Source organism: Macrosteles quadrilineatus, unplaced genomic scaffold (assembly GCF_028750875.1).
Source record: "Macrosteles quadrilineatus isolate MER2022 unplaced genomic scaffold, UCM_ALF_1.0 Scaffold_4__1_contigs__length_99947679, whole genome shotgun sequence".
Classification (NCBI taxonomy): Eukaryota; Metazoa; Arthropoda; class Insecta; order Hemiptera; family Cicadellidae; genus Macrosteles; species Macrosteles quadrilineatus.
In genome coordinates, this window is record NW_026542597.1 from 2,586,516 (window position 1) to 2,599,696 (window position 13,181).

The 13,181-nt window shown below is 38.2% G+C and overlaps 1 protein-coding gene across 2 annotated transcripts in view; it reads left to right on the forward strand.

Annotated features, from left to right (window-relative positions):
• Positions 1 to 13,181, forward strand: part of LOC128991439 (beta-1,4-glucuronyltransferase 1-like) — a 169,666-nt gene that overhangs the window by 47,331 nt on the left and 109,154 nt on the right. For both annotated transcript variants that reach the window (XM_054414310.1, XM_054414312.1), the window contains exon 2: positions 11,597 to 11,640. The gene's annotated coding sequence lies outside the window, so the exon portion shown is untranslated. The remainder of the gene's footprint in view (positions 1 to 11,596; positions 11,641 to 13,181) is intronic.

Sequence of the window (13,181 nt, forward strand, 5' to 3'; positions counted from 1 at the left end):
TCTATATACGTGTTGGAAGGCGCATTTTACTTTAGGTATTTACATATGTTTATTTTTTTCCTGTATGCAAGTCTAGGTGTTATTTAACTTTCTGTGTGTGGTACCGAAATAATCCTAGCCCAACTGAGATATTTTTGCCCCGTGTTGGAGATGCCGTGATCGCACAGTTCCGGTTATTTGTACCTGTCCAACCTTCAGTCACGGATATTTTGACGGGCCTCATTTCAAGTTTTATTTTGCCTATAATCTGCAGCGTAATTTGGTATTTAGGGACTATCGTCCATGGAAAGGTTGACCTTGTCAACGTCAATTTTTCAATCGTTTGTTATTTTTAGCACACTTTGTAAATTTAGTGACGGAATAGGTAATGTTTAAGCGGATTTTATTAACATTAATTAGGTGCTTTGTTGGCTTTTAAACCGTATTCTTGTTAACTTCCCTTCTGGTTTTGCTAATAAGAGTTATTTGAATGCCTTAATTCAGCCTTTAATAAGCTACGTGGAGTTGTACACCAAGTCAATGGCCAAGTATCTAAACAGATTTATTATTATAGACAACGACAAAACTGACTTATAAAATGTGTAACTAATATCACTCAAGACTCCAAGAGGAGAGGGTGTATTTGTGTGTGATTGTATGTTAGGGAAGATGAATAGATTTATGCTATTTTATTACTAGTTATGTTACAAACTTTATTGTATTTTTTGTTATTGTTTCGTTGTTATTATTAGTTTTTTAGAGGTTAACTGTAAGAAAGGGCCATGAGGTCCTAAGTTCGCCACGATAAAGAAGCATTTTCATTTCATTTTTTTTTCATTATTCATTTCAAGATGATTCGCTCCTCTAAGTGGAGTACTGTACTATGCTTTCGGAATATTTTCTCTATTGTAGGTACTTATTTCTTTACGGTACTCTCCTACTACTACAACTGCACAAAAAACATAACAATTTTATCATCACCCAACTTCAAGGTGAATTCCAACGAGAAGCGTTGGAAATAAACTTTCAAGGAACTTTTATAATTAGGAATTCTTAAATGAACGCATATAATTACATCCAATATGTATGAGCCAATTTGTATGCGAGCACTGAGGTAATACTGGAGTCGCGGAGGTATTTTATGGCACTTAGAAATTCCTTACTAATCCGCCACGAAATGCTGAATGCTACGTGACTGCGACTCTGTCCCCAAGCAAGATATCCCACACTTGGGTGTGAAAATCCCTTCTTATCCCACATCTGGGATTTAATCCCTGTTTACACTATTTGTTGATAAACAATGAATGTGCACTTCGTTAGAGAAAAAATTATTAATGGGGAATATGAGCTATCGTGTCAAATTTGAGTCCAATTCAAACAGTAATTAGGGCGTGATTGATAATAAACATAGTATGATATCCTACAATTTGTTTTGTAAAATCCATTCTCACATTTGAAGATGTTTATAATTTTGTTGATAAACGATGGTTGGAAAAAAACTTATCACCAAGCCGCACTGTGCTAAAAAGGAAATGAATCACAGGAAAAATCCCCTATTGTTCCCACATTATTGTAGCACTATTTAGATTTGTTAAATAATAAATTCTGATAAATCTATATGAATAAACATTGCTAAAGAAATACTCGCCGAGCTTACTCTATGTGTTTACACTATGCCATGAGAATTCCTTCTTCCCAATTTTAACAATTATAAAAGTTTGTCGGGTAACAACGAATAAAATCTCGCTATAGTAAAATCTTAGCCATATACGTTTTCAGACCAGATATTCCTTACATGACTTTTTAACACATTTCTTGTTTAACAAGGCTATAGTTATTTGTGCAACTAGTGAGCAAAGTGAGCAATTGACTCACTCGAGAGAAATACTTACTCACGAGGCAATTACACTTTGCACTCGAGCTGCACATTATATTTTTTCTACAGTTACTGTACCATAAAACATATAAATTGGTAAAGAAACGTAACATATTTTTACACAGAAGTTAACTTTTAATATGACATTTAATGATACAACAGTACAACAGCTGACCAGCTGATTTACAGCCAGTGCTGCCAACGTATTTTGCGTGCATACGACCTTGTCTGCATGTTACGCGCTCACTATTTCGTGCCTTCACGTTGCAAATCTGGAGTGAGACAATGTTAAAATTGTCTCACTGATGAGCGAATTGGCCACTTTGCTTTCTCAAATCAGTGAGAGAACATGTACATTGTTAGGTAACTGTAGGAAAAAATATTTGTTAGTGATACAATTGTGTTTACTATGGAAAAGTACCTAGACTGGCCTTGCTTCACTAACTGTAAATATAATGCCAAGAATAATTTGCTAGCTAGGTTTTGCAGAAACACTATTAGATCTCACAAGACCTTATTACACTCACTTGTTTAAAATATACCAAAGTGCATCGAAGTTTGAGATGATTAGACTATTGTGCAACTCGAGGGTTATTGTATCGTTTTATTCATGTTTATAATTCCCTAAAGTATTGTACAGTTGTGCTAACGGGTTGGACGGAGATGACTAGTAAAGTCCGTGCTAAACAAAGAAATTGAGGCGTAGGTGCTGCGATTTGTAACTACAGGACATTGTTTTCTGTGTTTACAGTTATACAACAATTATATATGACGGTTAAAGAGCGTAGTGACATTTTACAACTAACGGTTTCCGTTTATTGTTTGGACATGAGGCGAACTTTTATTGTTTTTCATTCTTGTTGGCCTGTGTAGCCTACTGTAGTTACCTTTTTATACCCTTACTAGCTGGCCCGACAGACGTCGTCCTGTCCTAATGTGGTTTTATGTCAAATGCTTGTTCATTTTCAAGATCCTGGTTGAAGTTCTTTCGCTACGCTCACTCACCTTTAGGTTGGAGCTCGTTCGCTGCGCTCACTCCCCATCAGGTTAGCTCGTTCGCTACGCTAACTCGCCTCCAGGTTGAAGTTCGTTCGCTACGCTCACTCACCTTTTGGTTTCAAATTAGCTGTTGTCATAAATAAAAAAATAATCGTGCTGCACCCTGTTGGTAAACTTATTAACTTTTTAATGCTATTGAACATCACAGAATAAAATTGCTTAGTTCAACTGCCAGAGAGCCACTGGGGCGGAGCCCTTTTGACGGATCTGCACCAAACTTCACACAAACCATCATTGAATAATGCTTAATAATGCCTGAAAGTTTCATTACAATCTGTCGAGCGGTTTCGGAGTCCATAAAGGACAAACAAACAAACATACATACAAACAAACATACATTGGATTTTATAGATGTTTCATTATTAGGAATGCCCATGTACCACTATGTACAAAATAATACACCTCTTATTTCTCCAAACTATAATTTGGTAATTTGTTCAGAGCAGAATAAAATTTCTTCCAATTTTATCGTAAGCAACAGAATTTATGCACACAAATGGACGGAATTTAATTAAAAACACAGGTGCCTAAAACCTTGTTCATCAGACAGCAGCAAAACCATCAATTACCGGTGCTACTATCTCTCATTCTGGATTACCTATTGCAGCCAGACCGTGCTACTAACGATTTACAGTACTGTATTTCCCCAGACATCTGCCAACTAAATGTAGAATGTCTAGTAGTTGCAAGGACACGTACAGGACGGACGATGACCCTGTTGCTCACTCTTGCCTTGTCTACAACAACCGCTGCCTTTTTACTGCCAACTAAACCAACTACTAACTGTATTTCCCCAGACATCTGCCAACTAAATGTAGAATATCTAGTAGTTGCAAGGACACGTACAGGACGGACGATGACCCTGTTTCTCACCTCTTGCCTTGTCTACAATAGCCGCTGCCTTTTAACTGCCAACCAAACCAACTACTAACTGTATTTCCCCAGACATCTGCCAACTAAATGTAGAATGTCTAGTAGTTGCAAGGACACGTACAGGACGGACGATGACCCTGTTGCTCACCTCTTGCCTTGTCTACAACAACCGCTGCCTTTTAACTGCCAACTAAACCAACTACACAGAGTAATTCCCCAGACATCTGCCAACTAAATGTAGAATGTCTAGTAGTTGCAAGGACACGTACAGGACGGACGATGACCCTGTTGCTCACCTCTTGCCTTGTCTACAACTGCTGCCTTTTAACTGCCAACTAAACCAACTACACACAGTATTTCCCCAGACATCTGCCAACTAAATGTAAAATGTCTAGTAGTTGCAAGGACACGTACAGGACGGACGATGACCCTGTAGATGTCACCTTTCTTGCCTTGTCTACAATTACTGTTGTCTTCTAGCATTTGATTCTCATGAGAAACCCCTTATCATCGCGATAGTGTGGAACAAATACAAGTTGGATTATGGTCACGGAAGGATTGGCTCGTAAATTACACCTATTTATGGAAGTCTTCTAAATGAAAATCCCTAGTATAGAGTCCAAAACTAAACTGCTCACCCTTGCATGTGTGCACCCTTGGGAAAGTTGGAAAGTTTGAAAAATTGGGCTTTCCGTCCCAAGGCACAAGCCTAGGATTGTTTTCCACGTTACTCCAGGCTAGTCTAGGGGTTAGCTTGAAGTAACGTGAAAAACAAGTCGGCATTATCACTAATATAAAATCTATTGGTGATTTAGTGGGATTTGAACCCGGGACGTTAGGGACCGTAGTCCCGTGCTCTACTACTAGACTTCCCCGAAAATTAGGTATTGCAATGTGTTTCTAGTTAACGCCTCTTTCACACGACGCGGCGCCCGCCGGATCCGGCGTAGGGCTATGAGTCCTTTCACACTATGTCCGGCACGAGCCGTGCGGCGAATTCGCCGCACGGTGCCCGAGATACCGCCGGATGCACCTTCAGTAGATAAATATCTTGTGCGTACGATATTACCCTCCTCATTCTATCGTGATCGCGTTGGCTCAATTTCATTTGTGATTTTTTTTTCAAACGCTAACGGCAACTTTTTACTAAATATTCGTGGATGTAAGTTAATACGATTGGCAATGACGAACGTCAATAGACATCACTCAAGGATTTGACAATTTGTCGTTGACAGAATTTGTGTATCGAAGATTTAAAACGATCGATTTAAGATTAGAATAAATGACAACGTGTGAAATTGGTTATGTTGGGTAGGTTGAATAACTACGGTTTTCGAAAGTAAGTATATTATATTTTGCAATGGCAGTTCTTATACCATTTTTTGCAACTTTTTAGGAGACTCTACAAAATTTAGACAAGCGTGACATGACTATATTTGTAGTTTCATGTACGTTACCTATGTCTTTCATACAGTTTTACCTGATTTTTTTTGTTAAGCTCTTTTCCTTTTAATATCTTCTTGAACTAATTATTTTAATATCCATTTTCTTGATAATTGGCGTATTTTCCTAATTGAACTGTACAAGTTTGTCTAGCCTAGTGGCTGCAGCCTTTGGTGAGGAACAGGACGTATTTTGAGAATTTTTACAATAGCTTGTCAGAAATCCAATGGCATTCAAAGAGTGGCAGAGTTCCACTGTATTGGCAGGGCTTGCATTGTTGTGGATCAATGTACCAGTGGCTGTGACGCCGACCTTGAGGTGTTCACGCCATTCGCCATTCCTTGGCGTTGGCGACAAACATGCAATCTCATATCACCTAATTATACATGCTGAAATAATAATAAGGGTGTGGTCAGTTTTCATAATGAAAATGAAGTTTATGTTTGGACGTCATGTGATTGGGTTGAAGGATTCAGTTTGTTGGGCGCACAACGTTGGGTAAGGTAAGATCATTGTTGTATTGGTTTAGGTTGTTTGAAGACAATTTATCGGGCGTTGATTGAGTAACTAAATGAAAAGCATGTGAGCACTCAAACTACGGAAATTGAAATTTAATCCTAGCGATTTTGCATGGAATTAAAAACGTCGTAAGTTCAAACTACTGGTAAGATTGCATTTACTAGGAAAACTTTTAATTGGTACCTCAGTAAAAAATGGACGTTGATTAAATAACAATAACGCCCGTTAGCACTGAAGCAATAAAAATCAATTTCTGGTAAGTTCGTCGTTACGATTTTACTCAGGTGGCACAGAATAACAGGGAAACGTGTGATAAAATAACAAATACAAAGTTTACAATTACAGTATCTAATTTCTAGTTTTAAAATGCCAATGGTTATCTGACACAAGCTGGTTGTCAAATCAATTTGTATGTTTTGCAAAATAAATTACTTAAATAGTTTAATTTATTCATTGGTAATTCCATGACTTGAAAATACGTATAATATACACAGTAATACGGTTTCGCCAGCTTTTAAAACATTATGTTTGTATCTTCAACTACGTTGTGAACAACAAATATATCTTCTAATACAAATATACCCATTATGTGTGGTTTGCAGTTTATTTTTGGTGCGGTTGAGTTTATGTAATTAAAGGGAACTATCTTATGCAGACGTAACTATTGCGTTTTCCTACTCCCACTTGTACTGACAGTTAATTGTATCTTTCATTTTTTGTTCATTGTACTACTATACAGTATCTTGTGTGATTATACTTTTGAGATATTCCATCTTGTGCTGGGGGTTCGAGCTAATCTTTTAAGGATGTACTTCTCACCTGAGGACGGAGTCAGATTCCATATACTGCTCCGAAACTTCGCGTAATCTTATTTTTCAAATCGTAATGGGAAAGGACTTGTTTAATTCATTAAATAGTATATCTCCAGAACCATGTCTAAAATATTGCAACACATTGCGCAATGATATTTACCAACACACAGCCGATATATCTATACTTCAAGCGTTGATCTCCTGGTGGAAAAACACTGGATCCCGATGCTGGGAGCTGAGGCAACTCTTGATGTTTCAAGATCAGTGTGATTGACCTTGCTGGCGAGTTTCTGGTGGCAAGGAAGGCCGTTGAACCACAACCTCAGCCAGAACCAGTCGTCAGTGGGCCAACCAGTCAACCAGACAACCAGTCCTTCCACCTGCCACCTTCGACCGGACACAACGGGACTTATAAGCCCGCCTCAATGATTTTGGAAATTGCTTCCTGGGGGTGCCGGTGAATTTGGTGGTGACAGTGAAAATTCTCAAGTCAAAACGAGATGCGTTCTTGTATGGTTAAAATATTAGAGACAAAGTTACTATGTAACTAGTTAATCTTAAAGTAAATGATTAGCAATTGTTTATAAATAGCTTTTGATAGTACATTTCGTCAATCATTCGACTTTGAGTATAGGATCACGGTAGGTATGATCAGATTCAGAAGACCAATAGCTTTTGTAGTACGCGTCGTGACTCGAGTTAAAAACACACGTGTTAAAAACACTTTTTTGGACATTCTATGAACTAAACACAATGGTAAGGTGAAATGAAATACAGTATACTTCTATGATTCGATTTTATTGTGCTCCCTTCACCCCACCATATTGTGAGATTGTCCATCGCCCTATTTAGGATTTTTGGCTAATGCCGATTTTGAGATCAACCATCAAATAAAGAGTACCTAAGTTCGAAGAATTTATGTTTTGTTCGTATATCATTGAGGAGTCTCATTGGATGTAAATGTGGGACAAAAATTATGTAAAGAGGGTAAGCAAAGCTGTTGTGTTTGACCTCTTCAATATGTTGACAAGAAAATCTCTTTCACTCTCCACGTTGTGTACGTAACGGAAAGTTTACTGTGGATTAATTACGCGTATCAGCTGTGGCGGCGGTAATGGCGCTAGTAATGGTAATGGTGATATACGGGCTGCACGACAGTGAGGAGGGATCGTTACGTACCGAGAGGAAAAGTGGGCTCTTCACGCTCAAGCAACGCACGCGCTGACTTTCGTTTTGTCCGACGATATGTTGCAACTCGGGCCTAATTGGGAGGAAGGAAAGTGATGTTCTAGTAGGGTTGTCATGAAAATATAACCTCGGAGATTATGAAAGTGGATAGCCGAATTTGAAGAGTGTATTGTGTCTGTAGACGTATTTCATACCTACCTAGATCTTGTTTTAAAAACGTATACCCTTAAAGAGATGCCTCGTAAGCCAATCGTTTGCGTCTAAATTTCAAGCAGAAGCAATTTTGTCTGATCAGGTTCCTCAAGAGCGGTCTTTAAAATTTGAATTACCCGTGATCTTGGTGCCTTGGTCCTAATTGAGGCGACACAACCCTAGTTTAACATTGGTGAACATGTTATAACCTTCCATATGCCATTTTCTATTCCTCCAAGTCACCTAGCATAATGTATGGTTAACTATTTTGAATTTCATATTCAATTTACACATTTTGATCCGAGAGCTGATTATGTATTCCACGAAAACATCGTGTATCGTCAGTGAAAGTTCAGTTGAGTTGTGTTGGGATTCTTCTCGTCGATTGGCTAAACTGCACATCATGGACCGCAGAATGCAGTTGGAGATGCATTGCCTTGCTTTCTCCAAACCATTCAAGCGATTAGTTTCCGTCGATTTTGGTACAATAACTCCACTGCAACAGTTGATAGGCCTACAGAACTGACCATTTTATTCTCACTCACTCTCTCCCAGTGCCATATTGTATAAGGTGATATTTCGCTGTACCATAAAAACTATTCCTTTGACCTGTCCTCGATCATCTTCTGTAGCTCCAACCCTCTCCACGTCTCACTTGATATAGTCCCACAACACCCGCAATCTGTACTGTATTTATTTGATTTTTTAATTATCTTGCTGTGGTTGTCTTGTTTTTATATCTGTGTTTATCGTTATAGTTGCAAACGGATTTACTACAGTATTTCAATTGTTTTCTCAAGCCTTATTGGTTGGTTTCCACATCTTGCTGTGACAATTATCACGAAGCCTAGTTGCGACAGTTTGATCTGATTGATAGAGATATTATATGTCTAGTATGATTTTCTGGGTAAAGGCTAACTACTTTGAAGTCGACATCACTATATAATATGAATCATAATCTTAAAAACATTCCATCAAAATATATGGAATCTCATATACGTTTAGGGTCTCTTTAACTTCCTATGAGACGGAGGGAAAGCATAAATATTAACTATTCCAGTTCCATTACTGGTCGGTGCAACAATAATAGCCATGCAGCTGTTGCATTTATGGCTGTTATTATCCTACAGCTGCAGAAACTGTTATTACCTGATGCAATAGGCCGCGCAATTTGAGAGTGTATGTACGAATATTTTACTTTTGTTTCTGTGTACTGTTTAGTTAGTCCTATCTATTTCGTCCTATCTCTGACGTTTGGTCCACACGCCACCTTAGATCACACATATATAGGCGACTGATGTCAAAATCCGTACACCATAGATTGCACAATCTATATGCGATTGACGTCACACTCCTCAAATTGCACAGACAATAGGCGGCTGACGTCATAAACCTCCTCAGTTGGAGCAGACTATAGTATTCTGTGCTATAGGCACAGACTATGTGCTATAGGAGGCTGACGTCACGCACCTAAAATTGCAAAGACAATACGCGGCTGACGTCATAAACCTCCTCATTGCACAGACTATAGGTGGCTGACGTCCTAAACATCCTCAGTTGGAGCAGACTATAGTTTTCTGTGCTATAGGAGGCTGACGTCACGCACCTAAAATTGCAAAGACATTAGGTGGCTGACGTCCTAAACCTCCTCAGTTGGAGCAGACTATAGTTTTCTGTGCTATAGGAGGCTGACGTCACGCACCTAAAATTGCAAAGACATTAGGTGGCTGACGTCCTAAACCTCCTCAGTTGGAGCAGACTATAGTTTTCTGTGCTATAGGAGGCTGACGTCACGCACCTAAAATTGCAAAGACATTAGGCGGCTGACGTCCTAAACCTCCTCAGTTGGAGCAGACTATAGTTTTCTGTGCTATAGGCACAGACTATGTGCTATAGGATGCTGACGTCACACCCCTCCTCAGATAGAACAGACTATAGGCTTGTGGTTGCGTGCTGCTCGTCTAGGGGTGGAGGTGGAAGTCTCGGCCAACTTTTTGTCCGTCGTTGGAGTTTATTTATGACTTGGCGTTATCACGGACCGCAATGAATCATTCTTTGGAACTTCGCTACGCGTTGTTTATTACACCAAGTATATTTTCGGGTAAATTTGTCGTTGAAAGACATCCTGTCATGAAATCTATAAAGATTCTCACTCTGTGCTTTAGTATGCGATGGCTGCTTTTTATACCCTAATCTCTGACGATTTTTTAGAGTGAATGCTGTTAGTTTAAATATTAAGGAATACAAAACCCTTAAAAATATACACAATTTACAAATTAACTCTAAATATAAACTGTCCATGCTGTAGCAGCACTGTAAATTGATCATTTACAGCAATTCACAATTGCATACCAAATTGAATTTAAAACCATGTTGTCTGATAAATTTTCTTTTTAGAATATTAGCATTTAAGAAATTAAATTACCGTAATTATGAAAGATTATGAAACAACCTATTCACAAGAGATCGTCATGCTATTTTATCAGTTCCTCCCAACATATCTTGTAACCTTAATCCTACAAATTAAGTTCAAGCGAAACCTCTAATTAATTAACAGCGGTTCAAGATTTGCCAATCTTGTCCAAATGTCAGAGCTTCAACTCTGTATGTACTGTTTTGCCAAACAGTTTTCTATCATTCCTGGGGCATTTTATCGTCCCCACGGTGGCGGAGTCCCGCTATTTGCATGCAATCCAGTAATCACATTCTCGGTAGACTCTTGACTCCAGACTGATTTATTCCTCCACGGTGGACGTGCCGCGGGTGACGATGGGCTGGCGCTGGCACGGCCTGTGGAAACTACAAGCCGAGCTGGCTTCTACTGGCTTGGTGGTCCACTCTACATTACACTATGCGACCGTCCGTTCAGGATAATTCACTTGCAAAAATTAGTTTTTCAATTTTGAATCAATCTTTGAATCAAATTTGAACACGCTGCGGCGAACCTCCATTTTGATTATAAATATGTTCGCGACTGATTGGTGTTCCGTGAAAGTTTTATCGAGAAGAAAATGTAATATTAGTTTATTGTTGTTTACCTTGATATTTTGAGGCAAGCTGTGAGAATCAGGTGCGATGAGCAGCATATTCACAATTCAGTGGTGAACACTCCTTTTTTTCTTGACTAGTCAAGTGATTGTCAGAGTAGTCAAACGGTTGATAGTGTTCACTTTCAAATCAGGTCCCAGGTTCGATTTATTTATTTATTTACTAACGGAAAACTCTATTTAAGCTATTTACCATTTTTTACTCCATTTTGAACTCGATTCTAAGTAACATCGATTCTAGGTTACCTCTGTCATTAGGCTATTATTAATTACAGTATATCATCCAACGAAATGATAGTAACATTGGCGCCTTTAGATAGTAACAGAGATTTGGGCTGTTCCCTTACAACAATTACCTATGACAAAGTAAATGAAGAAGATAAGTACAATTTCGAATGAATACAAATTATTATATTGGGTTGGCTAAAATTTGAGCCATCCTACGAATTAGATGAAGTGGATCAACTCAAGATAAGTGTATTCAATATTTATTTACTGCTGAATTCTAAAATTATACCGTATACACATTTTAAATACATTTTCGTTAGCTAATCTTACTTGCCCCAGAAGGATTATTGTGGAGTTTTAATGTTGATATTTTGTTTCAGCTGGATTACACACTCGTTTCTCATTGGAGTTCGCAGTTTTTAAGGTAAATTGTGCACAGAGTGAGATATTTTAATTAAGCAATGCTGAATCAGTTCAATTACCAGCACCAACTCAAAGCTAGGCAGACTCGTCAATTTCAATGTTTGCAACGCGGGTTAAAACTACATCAGTATTCATTTGGTCGTATCAGTGAAACAAGGCCTGATGATCCAGTTAACGAGATTGGCGTACATTTGTCACGCTTTTCACAACAGAAAACACTCGCGCGAACTGTGATGTTCAAACTAATGAGATTGTAAACATTTTGTCTCTCCGTCATCAGATGAACATGGTATACGTCTTTATAATGTAGTCATCATAGGTTACCATTATAGGTTACATTATAGGTAGTCATTATAGGTTTAGGCTGCATAGTTTTCAATTTTAAGGGTTGATTTATTGAGGTAATAAATGCGCGGTTGGTCTATATAGTAGGTTGTAATTATCCTATGGACTTATCTTCTATTGGACTTTGGTTCTAGAGGTCAGAGATCAAAATGGCTTTTAGCTATAGTCAGCTGAAATACGGTGCTTCAAGACATATCCCGGCGGTTAGCGTCCAGAAAAAGAAAACTGATTGGTGTCTTTGATTATAAAACAAATTCCTCTCTATTTGAATACCCCTTTCATTAAAAGCCGTAGAACAAAAATAACAATACTTAATTATGTAAATTATTTACGAAGACACAAAAATCGGAAAGTTGCCAAAACTTGTGATTCCACACTCGAATTGTTATACAGTACTGTATTTGACGTTTGTTTTCATCACAGACACACTTACACTTAAGTTTCTCCTTGCCAAGGTGACCAAGGAGAAAATTGATCCCCAGAGGTTGCGCTGTTGAAAAATCGCGACAATTATTCCAACTTAGCCTCGACAACAAGGAAACAACGTTGGTTAACAAATTGTACTTTCGTTCGGTTATGGGAGAAAGCGCGAAAAGGAAGATGGGAAAGATTAGTAACGTGCCTTGACAGGTAGTTGTGTATTGAGCATTTTCAGGCTTTTTTGAATCTCTGTTTAATGTTCAAATTTTCATAAGCTTACTTTGATCGAGTAGTGGAGGGTAAAGCAGGGTGAAATGCTGTAATATTCTACACAGCAAAGTAGTAAGAGTTGAAACGTATGATCAGTAATTGTTACTAGACATAATATTTTTGTAATGATAATTAGTATTATTACGTCTTGTAGAGGTGCTGATACGGTACTTCTAAAAATATACGTAGACTCCTGAAAATACCTAGTTTTGTTGTATAACTGGTTAGTTTTCAAGCACGATGAACTACAAGTTACTAATTAAAAGTATGTTACCAGTTAGTCAGTAAAATAACAATTCTGCGACCAGATGAAATTGAATCATGAAATCCTAAACACGCGAGTCAGTCTGAAATGATACATACTGGATGTTACACTGATATTATTGGTTCGCGACTCATACGCCATTGCAGAAATGTATTGATCTTGATGCCAGCCTTCCTCTTAGTAAAGTATACAAGTATATGACGTAATACCGAGTAAAACATGATTAGATTGACTGCGTAGGT